Genomic DNA, 15,361 nt, shown 5'->3' with positions numbered 1-15,361 from the left:
ACAGATTGATCTGGCTCAAGAAGGCCATAAGCTCATGGTCTTGGGTGTCCTTCTAGATTTCATCTTTGGAAAGAAGGTATTGGTAGGTCCCCACTGTGACATACTGCTGATTTCTTTCTGTATTTGGCAGAAGTGGCATCTTGCTTTTCTTTCCAGGCTTATAAAGAGCTTTTGACTTCAAGGGAACCACCCAGACAGGTCCCCCAAAGTCCTAGAGTGGTGGGTGTGGTTAAAGTACCCCACGGAACACCATCATTTCTCCTATCATTCTCTTTCTCCTGTACTGTCCTTTTCTCTCCTTTTCTTCAATTCTTTCCTTCTAACGCCTTTTTTAATCATCTTTCTCTTTTTCTTTATCCCTTCTCACTCTTTACCCTCATCCCTTTTTTGTTATAAGGCCACTTTCACACCTAAGCTCTGAGACAAGAAAATTTAAAATGAAGGAGGCAGTGAGAAGGAAAAAGTAGGAGAATGAAGTGAATAATAAAAAAAACTCACATGCGGAGGAGCCAACAGAAAAATTCTATCAACATGAAAAATCAGAATAGAGCAACCCACCCAAGGGATCATGAGGTAGCCACCACAGAGCATTCCACTCATAAAAAATAGTGGAAATGACAGAAAAGAAACTTAAAATATGGATGGCAAAAACAATTAAAGGGAATTGGTGAGAAAGTGGAAAAACAGAACAAAAAATGGAGGAAAGATCTGAAGAATATAGAAAGGAAGAGCTTAAGGACTTAAAGGAATCAATCAGGAAACTTAGAGATAGGATCTTAAAAAGAATCAATAACACATCAGACCAATGGTTCTCAACCTGTGGGTTGTGACCCCTTTGGAGGTCAAACGACCCTTTCACAGGGGTTGCCTAAGACCATCCTGCATATCAGATATCTACATTACAATTCATAACAGTAGCAAAATTACAGTTATGAAGTAGCAACAAAAATAATTTTATGGTTGGGGGTCACCAGAACATGAGGAACTGTATTAAAGGGTCACAGCATTAGGAAGGTGGAGAACCACTGCATTAGACCATCAAGAAGAAAGAATCACAGAACTAGAGGATAAAGCTCTTGAGCTAACCATGTAGTTAAAGAGGCAGAAAAGAAGACAAAGAAAGCATAATATTAGTTCAGAGAATTATAGGACTTCACGAAGCATTCAGACATACCAATCACAGGTATTCCTGAAAGAGAAGAAGAACATCCCAAAGGAATGAAAGCCCTACTGAAGGATATCATAAATGAAAACTTCCCAAGTATCACTAAACAGTCCAAAATACTCCTTTTAGAAGGATATCAAACTCTGGCTTGTCTCAACAAAAATAGATTATCTCCAAAACACATTGTAATGAATCTGTCCAAAGTCAAGACAAGACAGAAAATTCTGGAAGCATCCAGGGATAACTGCCAATTGACCTACAGGGCAGATCCATCAGGGTGACAGCAGACTTCTTAGCTGAAACTTTCCAAGCCAGAAGAGAATGGCCAGGTACCTTTAACCTTCTTAAACAAAACAATTTTCAACCCAGAATTCTGTATCCTGCTAAACTAAGCTCCAAAATCCCTGGAGAATTCAAATCTTTTACTGATATGAAAACACTGAGGAGATATGCCATAATAAGACCAGTTCTACAGGAAATACTTAGACCTATTCTCTACACGGATTATCACAATGGACCATCAGCCAAGTAAATGCACAGAAACTACAGGACAAAAATCTAGCTTCTACAATGGAGCAAAGGATAAAACTAAGCAATGGTCCTTCACAAAATAAGATGACTAGAACTTCACGATACTTATCAATTCTCTCAATAAATGCCAATGGATTGAATTCACCACTGAAGAGGCACAGTCTGGCCAACTGGATAAACAACCACAAGCCATCTATATTCTGTCTCCAAGAAACACATGTAAATTTGAAAGACAAAACAAGATTCAGGGTAAAGAGTTAGAAAACAATATTTCAGGCAAATGGGAATCAGAAGAAAGAAGGGGTTGCAATCTTAGTTTCAGATACAAGTGAACTGAAAACAACTAAAGACAAAGATGGTCTCTTCATATTGGTCAAGGAAATAATACATCAAGAGAAAATTTCAATTCTAAATGTTTATGCACCCAGCTTAAATGTCCCCAGACTTATGAAACAGACATTGATGGGTCTGAGCAAAAATGATACCCTGTAATACCATAATAGCTTTGGACTTTCACACCCCTCTGGCTGAAATGGACATATTATTTAAACAGAAACTAAATAAAGATACAAAGGACTTACATGTGACCTTAGAACAAATGGGATTAATAGACATATACAGAATACAATGTCCCAAAGCTAAGGAATATATATTCTTCTCATTAGCCCATGGAACACACTCCAAAATAGATCATATGCTAGGTCTCAAATCAAACCTCCACAAAATAAAAATATCTGAAATTATAACTTGTATCTTCTAAGACCACAAAGCAATAAAGGTGGAACTCAACTTTAACAAAAATGTTCATCCCTACACCAAGGCATGGAAATCAAACAACCTTATGCTAAATGACAGCTAGGTTAAGAAAGAGATACAATAGGAAATTATTAAATTTCTCAAACATAGCAACAATGAAGCTACAAGTTACCAAAACCTGCAAAAGTGGTCCTAAGAGGGAAATGTATGGAATTAGATGCCTATATCCAAAAAATAGAAAGAGACCACATCTATTAAGGAAAGGGAAGAGAAAGCAATCCAATCCAAAACCCACCAGAAGAAAATAACCAAAATTAAATCAGAAATAAATGAAATTCAAAGCAAAAGAATCATTTAGAAAATCAATGAAACAAAAAATTGGTTCTTCAAAAAAGGTAAATAAAATTGATAAATCTTTGGCCAGATTAACCAAAAACAGAAAAGTTGCTAATAACCAAGATTGCTAATAACCTCAACTGGACATGAAAAAGGGGAAATAACAACAGATACCACTCTCTGACTACTACAAGAAACTCTATGCCCAGAAAATTGACAATATGGAGGAAATGGAGCAATACCTGAAATCATACCATCTCCCTAGATTTAACCAGGAAGAAATAGATCTCTGAAACAGACCAACATCAAACAAGATTGAAGAAACAATAAAAAAAATCTTCCAGTGCTCGCTTCGGCAGCACATATACTAAAATTGGAACAATACAGAGAAGATTAGCATGGCCCCTGCGCAAGGATGACACGCAAATTCGTGAAGCATTCCATATTTTTTACTTTAATGACATTCATGTGTTGACGAAATTTACCATAAACAAACCAGCTCTTCAGGATATTCTCAGACCTATCCTCCACAATGACCAACCCAATCCTATACCACAAAAGTAAACTCACTCAGAAACTTCAGACCAAACTCCAAATTCCACACTGGCGAAAGGATTAAAAATGTCCACTGGACTTTTGAAAAACCCGATACCCAAAATTTCACCAGACCTATTGATATTCTCCATTAATGTGAACAGCTTAAACTGTCCTCTAAAGAAGCATAGGTTAGCTGACTGGATACAAAAACTCAGGCCAGATATCTGTTTCATGCAAGAGTCACATCTTAACTTAAAAGACAAATACAGACTCAGGGTGAAAGGATAGTCATCCATATTTCAGGCAAATGGTAATCAGAAAAAAGCAGGTGTTGCAATCTTATTTGCAGATACAATAGGCTTTAAACCAACAAAAGTAAGGAAGGACAAGAATGGTCACTTCATATTTGTTAAGGGTAATACTCAATATGATGAGATCTCAATTATTAATATCTATGCACCCAACCAGAATGCACCTCAATTTATAAGAGAAACTCTAAAAGACATGAGCAACTTGATTTCCTCCAGCTCCATGATAGTTAGAGATTTCAACACTCCCTTGACAGTGTTGGATCAATCCTCCAACAAGAAGCTGAGCAAAGAAATTTTAGATTTAAACCTAACCATCCAACATTTGGATTTAGCAGACATCTATAGAACATTTCATCCCAACAGAACTGAATACACATACTTCTCATCAGCCCACAGAGCTTACTCCAAAATAGATCACATCTTAGGTCACAAGTCCAACCTCAGTAAATTTAAGGAATAGAAATTATTCTTTGCATCTTCTCGGACCACCATGGAATAAAACTTGAGCTGAGTAACAACAGGAATCTGCATACCCATACAAAAACATGGAAGTTAAATAACCTTATGCTGAATGATAGCTGGGTCAGAGATGAGATCAAGAAGGAAACTGCCAAATTTTTGGAACAAAACGAAAATGAAGACACAAACTATCAGAACCTCTGGGACACCGCAAAGGCAGTTCTAAGAGGAAAATTTATAGCACTGCAAGCCTTCCTCAAGAGAACTGAAAGAGAGGAAGTTAACAACTTAATAGGACATCTCAAGCAACTGGAAAAGGAAGAACATTCCAACTCCAAACCCAGTAGAAGAAAAGAAATAACCAAAATTAGAGCAGAATTAAATGAAATTGAAAACAAAAGAATAATACAACAGATCAATAAATCAAAAAGCTGGTTTTTTAAAAAGGTCAACAAAATAGATAAACCTTTGGACAACCTAATCAGGAAAAAAAGAGTACAATCTCTAATCTCATCAATCAGAAACAACAAAGACGAAAAGCAACAGACTCCTCAGAAATCCAAAAAATCCTTAATGAATATTACAAGAAACTTTACTCTCAGAAATATGAAAATCTGAAGGAAATTGACCGATACTTGGAAGCACGCCACCTTCCAAGACTTAGCCAGAATCAAGTGGAAATGTTGAACAGGCCCATATCAAGTTCGGAAATAGCATCAACCATACAAAACCTCCCTAAAAAGAAAAGCCCTGGACCAGATGGTTTCACGTCAGAATTCTACCAAACTTTTAAAGAGGAATTAGTACCTATATTACTCAACCTGTTCCAAAAGGTAGAAAAAGAAGGAAGACTACCCAACACTTTCTATGAAGCAAACATCACCCTGATCCCCAAACCAGGAAAAGACCCAACAAGAAAAGAAAATTATAGACCGATATCACTAATGAATATAGATGCAAAAAGATTCAACAAGATCCTAACAAACAGAATCCAGCAACACATCAAACAAATTATACATCATGACCAAGTCAGTTTTATCCCAGGGTCTCAAGGCTGGTTCAATATACATAAATCTATAAATGTAATCCAGCACATAAACAAATTAAAAAACAAAGACCATATGATTCTCTCAATCGATGAGAAAAAGCTTTTGATAATATCCAGCATCCCTTCATGATCAAAACACTTTTAAGAAAATCAGTATAGAAGGGACATTTCTTAAACTGATAGAGAACATCTACAGCAAACCCACAGCCAATATCATATTGAATGGAGTTAAATTGGAATCATTTCCACTCAGATCAGGAACCAGACAAGGGTGCCCATGGTCTCCATTGCTTTTTAACATTATAATGGAAGTTTTAGCCACTGCAATTAGGGAAGAAAAGGCGATCAAGGGTATGACCATATAGGGTCAGAAGAGATCAAACTTTCGCTCTTCGCAGATGATATGGTTGTATATACGGAAAACACTAGGGACTCTACTACAAAACTGTTAGAAGTGATCAAGGAATACAGCAGCGGGCGGCGCCTGTGGGTCAAGGAGTAGGGCACCGGTCCCATATGCCAGAGGTGGCGGGTTCAAACCCAGCCTCAGCCAAAAAAATCACAAAAAAAAAAAAAAAAGGAATACAGCAGCGTCTCAAGTTATAAAAAGAACATCCATAAATCGGTAGCCTTTATATATACCAACAATAGTCACGTTGAAAAAATAATTAAGGACTCTATCCCATTCATAGTAGTGCCAAAGAAGATGAAATATTTGGGAATTTGTCTAACACAGGATGTGAAAGATCTCTCTAAAGAGAAAAGAAATAGCTGAAAATGTTAACAAATGGAAAAACATACCAAGCTCATGGCAAGGAAGAATCAACATTGTTAAAATGTCCATACTACCCAAAGCAATATATAATTTCAATGCAATCCCTATTAAAGCTCCACTGTCATACTTTAAATATCTTGAAAAAACAATACTTCGTTTTATATGGAATCAGAAAAAACCTCAAATAGCCAAGACATTACTCAGAAATAAAAACAAAGCAGGAGGAATTATGCTACCAGACCTCAGACTATACTACCAATCGATAGTGATCAAAACAGCATGGTATTGGCACAAAAACAGAGAAGTAGATGTCTGGAACAGAATAGAGAACCAAGAGATGAATCCAGCTACTTACCGTTATTTAGTCTTTGACAAACCAATTAAAAACATTCAGTGGGGAAAAGATTCCCTATTTAACAAATGGTGCTGGGTGAACTGGTTGGCAACCTGTAGAAGACTGAAACTAGACCCACACCTTTCACCATTAACTAAGATAGACTCTCACTGGATTAAAGATTTAAACTTAACACATGAAACTAAAAATACTAGAGGAGAGTGCAGGGAAAACCCTTGAAGAAATCTGTCTGGGTGAGTATTTTATGAGGAGGACCCCCCCCCAGGCAATTGAAGCAGCTTCAAAAATACACTATTGGGACTTGATCAAACTAAAAAGCTTCTGCACAGCCAAGAACACAGTAAGTAAAGCAAGCAAACAGCCCTCAGAATGGGAGAAGATATTTGCAGGTTGTGTCTCCAACAAAGATTTGATAACAGAATGCACAGAGAACTCAAACATAGTAGCAAGAAAAGAACAAGGGATCCCATTGAAGGCTGAGCAAGGGATTTGAAGAGAAACTTCTCTGAAGAAGATAGGCACGCGGCCTTGAGACATATGAAAAATGCTCATCATCTTTAATCATCAGAGAAATGCAAATCGAAACTACTTTGAGATATCATCTAACTCCAGTGAGACTAGCCTATATCACAAAATCTCAAGACCAGAGATGTTGGTGCAGATGTGGAGAAAAGGGAACACTTTTGCACTGCTGGTGGGAATGCAAATTAATACATTCCTTTTGGAAAGAGATACGGAGAACACTTAGAGATCTAAAAATACATTTGCCATTCAATCCTGTAATCCTTCTACTGGGCATATACCCAGAAGACCAAAAATCACATCATAACAAAGATATGTGTACCAGATTGTTTATTGCAGCCTTATTCATAATTGCTAAGTCATGGAAAAAGCCCAAGTGCCCATCGATCCACGAATGGATTAATAAATTGTGGTATATGTACACCATGGAATATTATGCAGCCTTAAAGAAAGATGGAGACTTTACCTCTTTCATGTTTATATGGATGGAGCTGGAACATATTCTTCTTAGTAAAGTATCTCTACAATGGAAGAAAAAGTACCCATTGTACTCAGCCCTACTATGAAACTAATTTAGGGTTTTCACATGAAAGCTATAACCCAGTTACAACCTAAGAATAGGGGGAAGGGGGAAAGGGAGGGGAGGGAGGAGGGAGGTGAGTAGAGGGAAGGGGTGGCATTACACCAGCGGTGGCATCTTACAAGGGTATATGTGAAACTTGGTAAATCTGTGAAGCTAGTGAATGATGCCCCATGATCATATCAATGTACACAGCTATGATTTAATAAAAAACAGAAAAAATGTCTTGCAAATGTGGCATACAGATGTTCAACCATCATTAGTGAAATTTTAATCACTGACTAAAATTATAAATGCCACCTACTACCAATTAAAATATTATAATATAGATGTCCATAAATTTCTAAAAAAAAAATCTTCAAACAAAAAAAAAGCTCAGGATCAGATGGCTTCACACCAGAATTCTATCAAAACTTCAAAGATGAGCTTGTACCTATACTGCAGAAACTATTCCAAAACATTGAAAAGGAAGGAACCTTTCCCAACACATTCTTTGAAGCAAAATCACCCTGATACCCAAACCAGGAAAAGAGCCAACTAAAAAGGAGAACTACATACAGACCAATATCACTAAAGAATATTGATGCAAAAACATTTGATAAAAACATTAACCAATAGATTACAGCTATACATTAAAAAATATATACATCGCAATCAAATAGACTTCTTCCCAGGGATGTAAGGCTGGCTTAACATATGCAAATCCATAAATGTAATTCACCATTATTAATAGAAGCAGAAACAAAGATAATATGGTCCTCCCAATAGATGCAGAAAAAGCATTTCATAAAATTCAGTGTCCTTTTCTAACAAGAACACTTAAGAATATAGGTATAGGTGGCACATTTCTTAAAATCATTGAAGCCATCTATGACAAACCCACAGCTAATGTCATACTGAATAAAGTAAAACTGAGAGCATTTCCACTTAGAACAGGAACCAGACAAGGATGTCCACTATCACCACTACTATTCGACATAATGCTGGAAGTTCTAGCTAAAGCAGTCAGGCAAGAGAAGTAAATAAAGGGCATCCAAATGGGGGTGAGGAGGTCAAACTCTCACTCTTTCTTGACGATACCATCTTTTACTTAGAAAACCCCAGAGACGGGCAGCGCCTGTGGCTCAGTGAGTAGGGCGCCGGCCCCATATGCTGAGGGTGGCGGGTTCAAACCCAGCCCTGGCCAAACTGCAACAAAAAAAAAAAAAAAAAAGAAAACCCCAGAGACTCCAACACAAGACTCTTGGAAGTGATCAAGAAATACAGTAACATCTCAGGGTATAAAATCAATGTCCACAAATCAGTAGCCTTTGTATACACTAATAACAGCCAAGACAAGAAGCTAATCATAGATACAATTCCCTTCACAGTAGCTTCAAAGAAAATGAAAAACCTAAGGATATACCTAACAAAAGAGGTGAAGGAACTTTACAAAGAGAATTATGAAACCCTAAGAAAAGACATAGCAGAAGGCATTAACAAACAGAAGAACATACCATACTCTTGGCTAGGAAGAATCAACATTGCTAAAATGTCTATACTACCCAAAGCAATCTGCATATTTCAATGCAATCCCTATTAAAACACTAACATCATACTTTCAGGAACTGGAAAAAAATAGTTCTTTATTTTGTATAGAACCGGAAAAAACCCTGCATAGCCAAGACAATTTTTAGCAATAAAAACAATGCCAGAGGCTTCACTATATTACAAGTCTACAGTGACCAAAACAACATAGTATTGGCACAGAAATAAAGATACAGACATATGGAACAGAATAGAAAACCAAAAGATGAAACCAGTCTCTTATTGCCGTCTGATCTTGGATAAACCAAACAAAAATATACTGGGGAAAAGAATCCCTATTCAACAAATGGTGTTGGGAGAACTAGATAACCACATGTAAAAGACTAAAACTAGACCCGTAAAATTGATTCAAGATAGGGCGGCGCCTGTGGCTCAAAGGAGTAGGGCGCAGGCCCCATATGCTGGAGGTGGTGGGTTCAAACCTAGCCCCGGCCAAAAAAAAAAGATTCAAGATAGTTAAAAGATTTAAATGTAAGACATGAAATGATAAAAATTCTAGACAAAAGTATGGGAAAAACTCTTGAGTATGTCAGCCTAGGAAGTTCTTCTTTATGAAGAACACTTCAGTACCAATTGAACAACAACAAAATAAACTAATGGGGCTTTATTATACTGAAAAGCTTCTGCACAACTAAGGACACAACAATTAAAGCAAAAAGACAATCTTCAGAATGGGAAAAGATATTCACATGCTACAAATCTGACAAAGGGTTGGTAGCTAGAATCTATAGAGATCAACAAAAAAAGAGCTAACAATCCCATCTATCACTGGGCAAGAGACCTGAACAGAACCTTCTCTGATGAAGACAAATGGCTAACAAACATGAAAAAATGCTCATCTTCCCTAATCATCAGAGAAATGCAAATCAAAATCACCCTGAGATATCACTTAACCCCAGTGAGATTAGCCTAAATCACAAAGTCACAAAGTTGCAGATCCTGGCGTGGATGTGGAGAGAGGGGAACACTTTTACACTATTAGTGGAACTGCAAACTGATACAGCCTCTTTAGAAAGAAGTATGGAGAATCCTCAAAGAACTCAAATTAGACCTCTCATTTGACCCCATAATTCTATTACTAGGCATCTACCCAGAAGAAGAAAAAAAATCCTTTTATCATAAAGACATTTGCACTAGAGAATTTATTGCAGTTCAGTTTACAATTGCCAAGATGTGGAAACAACCTAAACGCTCATCAACTCAGGAAGGGATTAACAAGCTATGATATACATATACCATGGAGTACTATTCAGCCGTAAGAATAGATGGTAACATTACATCTTTTGTATTAACCTGGACAGAATTGAAACACATTCTTCCTGGTAAAGTATCACAAGAATGGAAAAGCAAATATCCAATGTACTCAAAGTTATGAAGCTAGTAGGTGATCTAACACGTGTCCACATAGGAGGATAACTTAATTCTATTCAAGTTGGGGGGAAGGAGGGGATTGGAGTGCTCCCACTTAAAGGGCACAAGGTAGGGGTGTATGGCACACCTTTGGGGTGTGGGACACAACTACAAGAGGGACTCTACCTAACAAATTCAAAAACTGTAATCTGGTTGTTTGTACCCTTACAATAATCTGAAATTTCAAAAAAAATTAGAGAATGTTCCAGTACTTAACCTTCCATATCCAAAGAAAAGTCTATCATCCAAATCCTCCCCATCTTCCCAAGCTGAACACTCACACCACAAGATGAAGACATTTTCATTGTGGTAAAGGGAATGAGCATCAATGTGACAATGCTTTAGGGATGTTTTTCTTCCTAAAAGCCACCTAATTTTCCCCTTTCTAGTATTTGCTGCAAAAAGACTTAGTAGGTTATATGTCTTCTGACTTTTTTCCCGGACACCACTGTTAAATCAGGAGATTTTTTTCCTCCTTTCTTTTTTCCTGAATCAGCCCAAACTAATTGCTTTTGTCACTATTTATTTCTTAGCCAGATATTGTTTTCCTTAAGTCCTCATTGATCTCTAGCTTATAACCTTTCAATTGACACAACCCAGTCATACAGTTGACAAGTTGTAGAAGTTGTTTTAAGGAGACTTTACCCTCGTCCCTCTGTGAAGGGACTAACTGCTCCAGCCCTCATTCTGGAGTCATGGTGCAAGAACCTCATCCCCAGCCCACCTGTGATGAAACTCAGGGATTCCCGTGGGGGTGCGGCCAGCACAGCATGTGCCATGCGGTGGGGTTACGCTTCCAGCTTATTAACATGCCTCACTACCACTCAGGAGATGAAGAAATAAAGGAAATAAAAACATATTCATCATCCTCTTTGGGCTGTGGGATGAAATACTTATTTTGGAAATAATGATTCTGGGTAGAAAGGCAGTGAAAATGGGGCTCTTGAGAAGTGAGTTTCATTACACAATTTCTAAAATGTGAGCACTTACTGCTCTTTCATTATCATACATTGTTATAGTTCTATAAAAATCATTTCTAGGAAATCAACACCAAAGTTTTGAAGCCTTCCAAAAAGAGCTAGAAGCCAAAGTTTAGAAAAAGACCTTTAAATAGAGATATTATACTTTCAACATTGTGTATTGAGATTTACTTTAGCAGTTCCCACCCTCAGGCCTGACCCACCCTGCAGGAACAACACAGAGACTGGGAATTCACAAAGCTCCTCTCATGCCATGACTTCCAAAGATTGCAACAGTTTATAAAGGTTCTGATTTTCCCATTTTTCAGATGGGAACACTAAAGCCCAGAAAGTGTAAAGGAAATTACTATCAGTGGTAGTCAGTGAGGCAGTGACAGTGCTTTAAAAAAAAGAAAAATCCATTTCGATTTCCAACCCTCCCACTTCTCCACTTGCTGCATAGGCAGCTTGGAGAGCATCTTCACCCAACCCTGCTCAGTCTCTAGTATTTCTACTCCCTTCATGGGAATCTGGTTTCCTTCCAGAGAGGGTATTCACCTGCTGCACAGTTTGCTGATCACACTGGCACGGGAAACATTGAAAGGCTTTCAACTCCTGCTCTGTCATGGGGATCAAGACGTACAGGCAAAGGTGTTAAGGGAAACTCACAGCCAACCCACACCCTCAGGACCATCCCAATGCCAAAGGAAAACCATCCCGTCCACCTGAGCCTCAAAATGTCACCATACTGCAGTAAAGTCAGTGGAGCGAAGCTAAAAATCCACCTCAGGTGGTGATGAGGCTTTCAATGTGCACAGACCTTGACAGCGACAAGCATTTTGTGGCCTTCTCTGACTGTCTTCATAAAAAGTTCATAAAAAGGATATTCATTGTGCAGCACTTCTCAAACTCTAATATAACCAGGAATCACCTGGGAATTTGTGAAAATGCAGATTCTGATTCTGTAGGGTCTGGGCTGGGGGGCCCGAGGTGACACAGTTTGAAAAAGCCCCCAGGTGATACTGATTCTGCTGTTCTGTGGACCATACTTTGAATAGCTGAGCCCTGAAGCACAGTTTGGAAACCACAGTGCTAAGGATTGAAAAGGTGATCATAACCAGTGGGTCACTCACAGTGGGGTCGAATGGAATATTAGCCATTTCCTACATTACTGGTTTATTAACACCTGACATGATTTATAGGACTGTTCCACTCAGGGGAAAATACCTCTGGAGACTATGTTCTGTCGGAGCCCAGGAAAGAAGTGAAACAAGATTTACTCACGGGAGAAGCGGGCAAGTGGTCTAGCATTCTTGTCTCCAGCTTCATTTGCAACTGAAAACAAAAAACAGAGCATGCAATCAAAACCAAGCAGATATATCCACATATGTATCCAGTCTGCAGCCAATCTTCTGGATGTTTTGAGACGATGCCATAATTGAGAGTTTTCGTAAGTGGATAGAAGTAGCTTGACTCTCTCTTTCTGTATTTCTAAGGCTGCTCTCAACACTTAAATGAGGTCAAATGTCTCAATCATTCTGATTAAAACATTTGGACAAAGCTGGAGAGGACCTAAGCAACATCTAGTTTTATACACCTAGAGAAGTTAACTGGCTTACACCCACTTCGTAAGAGGCCCGTGCACCAGATTTCCAAACTAGTGAATGTCCTTCAGTGTCAAGATTCTTCTAATGAGAGAGGGAAGGAGGGAGAGGGGTGGGGCCTTGGTATGTGCCACACCTTCTGGGGGCAAGACATGATCGCAAGAGGGACTTTACCTAATAAATGCATCAGTGTAACCTGGCTTATTGTACCCTCAATGAATCCCCAACAATAAAAAAAAAATTAAAAAATGATTCTTCTAATGGAGCTGAGCTTCAACCTGAAATGTGCTCCATGCACTGGAATGTGTCTGGTTTTCTGGCATCCATGGGGCAAAGCCAGGCAAGGATTTCAGTTGGGTTTTGTTATGAAAGACATTAAATGTAGATGCTAACAAACAGAGGAAGTCTTAAAGGGGGAGCCATGAAAGTTGTTCAGAGAACTGCCAAAAAAAATCTTACCCCAAAAGCTTCTCAGCAGCTTCCCTCCTTTGAAAAGCTTCTATGTAATTTACCATCATGCAGACAGAATCACACTTTCTAGCCCCTGTAATTTATGAATCTATCTTCGTGGGTAAAAAAGAGATCAGTTACTAAGTAGAAACACAAGTTTCACTCATTTTAAATACCACGTTTCATGCCCATAAATTTAAATTATGCCTTGGGTGTTTGGTATACACACAGTAGACAGATGTTTCTGATCTACTTGAATGAACACACAAAACAATCAACAGGAAAACCCTACTCGTTTTAGCTTGGAAGAAGTAGTCAAAGTATAGGCAGAAGAAAGGCGATTACTAATCATGGATGTGTGAGCTGTTGCCATAGCAGAACAAAAGAAGTACAGTAACTACTCCTAAACTTACTGCATCATTTTGCAAAGAATTAAAGGAGTCAGAAAATTCCTTTCATCTTTTTACAAAGGTAAATGTTTCAAAATTCACTACACTTAAACAATTTTTAAAACTGGATTGATTAACACTCCGCCTCTTCCCTACTTCTGGCATTAGTTAGTATTACTCATTGTTTCCAACTCTGTATTACAAACAAGACGTTACAGAAAAATGACCAGCAGGGGGAGGTAATACTGCATCTAGCTCCCATCATCTGTCACACCACAGCCAGACTGCAACAAAATAGCAGGATATTGTGGTGGGCGTCTGTATTCCTAGTTACTCAGGAGACTGAGGCGAGAGAATTGCCTAAGCCCAAGAGCTGGAGGTTGCTGTGAGCTGTGACGTAACAGCACTCTACTGAGGGTGATAAAGTGAGACTCTGTCTCAAGAAGAAAAAAAAAAAGTAAAATAAACTTACCTAATTTTATTTAAGTTACATAAAATGATTAAACATAAAGTTTTTAATTTTGTTTGTAAAAAAAAATAAAAATAAAAATAAAATAAATCAAAAAATGGCTAGACTCTGTACCAAGTAAATTTTAAATGAAAATATTCCCAACTGAAAAATGGGTCCAAAAGTTCTAAGCACAATGGATATTTTCTTGGTGTCTTCTAAAATCTTTTGTAGAACCATCATATGAACATAAATAATTCACATTCATATTCTTGCCTCTAAGCAAACTACTTCTAAACAGCTAATACAGAACAACAGCTTGCTAGCTCAGAAATCTTTATGCTCAATTTAATATCCTCACATCAGGAAGATATGTACAATATCCTAGCTAAATAGGTGAAACATTCCTTTTATGAGTGCTTGGAAAATTTAGAAAAGCAAAGTTGTCTTACAAACAAAACAAGCAAAAAAATTTTTTTAAATATAAAAAATTTTTTAAAAGAAGGAAAGAAGAAAAAAGAGATAGGAAGAAAGGAGGAGTGAGCCCCAGTTAGGTATAAATATGAATTGCCCTGGCCCTTGAGTTCAAATTGTTGCATTTTGCCATCTGCTACTTCAAGGAAATATTGATGTAACAATATGCTTATTCTAGTTATTGTGTAACTACATGATCCTCTACCTTTAAGTGACTTTTAAAAATCCTCTTTATAAAGAATAAAATTATTCCTTTTTTTAAAAAAAGACATTTGTCTTTTAAAATGCCTATTTTTCTTTTAAAAAATTTCTTTTTAAATTCTAAAAATAAGAAAAAGGACATCACAGATCTCTGAAGAAAGAAATAGACCCAGGTTTTTTCCAAATCCTTTGCTGCATTAACTGGTAGAGTACTCTAAAGTGGGATTACAAAGACCGCTGCAGTTGCTGAGAACATGAACAACCACCTAAATGCTCGTGTGCGCTTTCCAAGTTAAGCATTTAGGTGGTTGCTCGTGTTCTCAGCAACTGCTTTTGGTTGTAAGCAAAGAGGAGCAGGGACACCAGTGGCACTATTGCACATGCAGCAACAGCCTCATCATCACTCAGGCTGGGACCTCCCTGCCCGCCACCCTGTCCAAGGATGGGAATTGCTGGCCCAGATC

General features: G+C 37.8%; 1 non-coding gene across 1 annotated transcript; it reads left to right on the top strand.

Annotated features, from left to right (window-relative positions):
- Positions 1–3,131: 3,131 nt before the first annotated feature.
- Positions 3,132–3,238, top strand: LOC128560467 (U6 spliceosomal RNA). The gene has a single exon (XR_008372966.1). It is a non-coding gene; the product is annotated as a U6 spliceosomal RNA (small nuclear RNA).
- Positions 3,239–15,361: the final 12,123 nt, after the last annotated feature.

Source organism: Nycticebus coucang, chromosome 11 (assembly GCF_027406575.1).
Source record: "Nycticebus coucang isolate mNycCou1 chromosome 11, mNycCou1.pri, whole genome shotgun sequence".
In the NCBI taxonomy this organism is placed as follows: Eukaryota; Metazoa; Chordata; class Mammalia; order Primates; family Lorisidae; genus Nycticebus; species Nycticebus coucang.
Note: the sequence above shows the minus strand (reverse complement) of the source record. Positions and strands in the feature narration are given on the sequence as shown.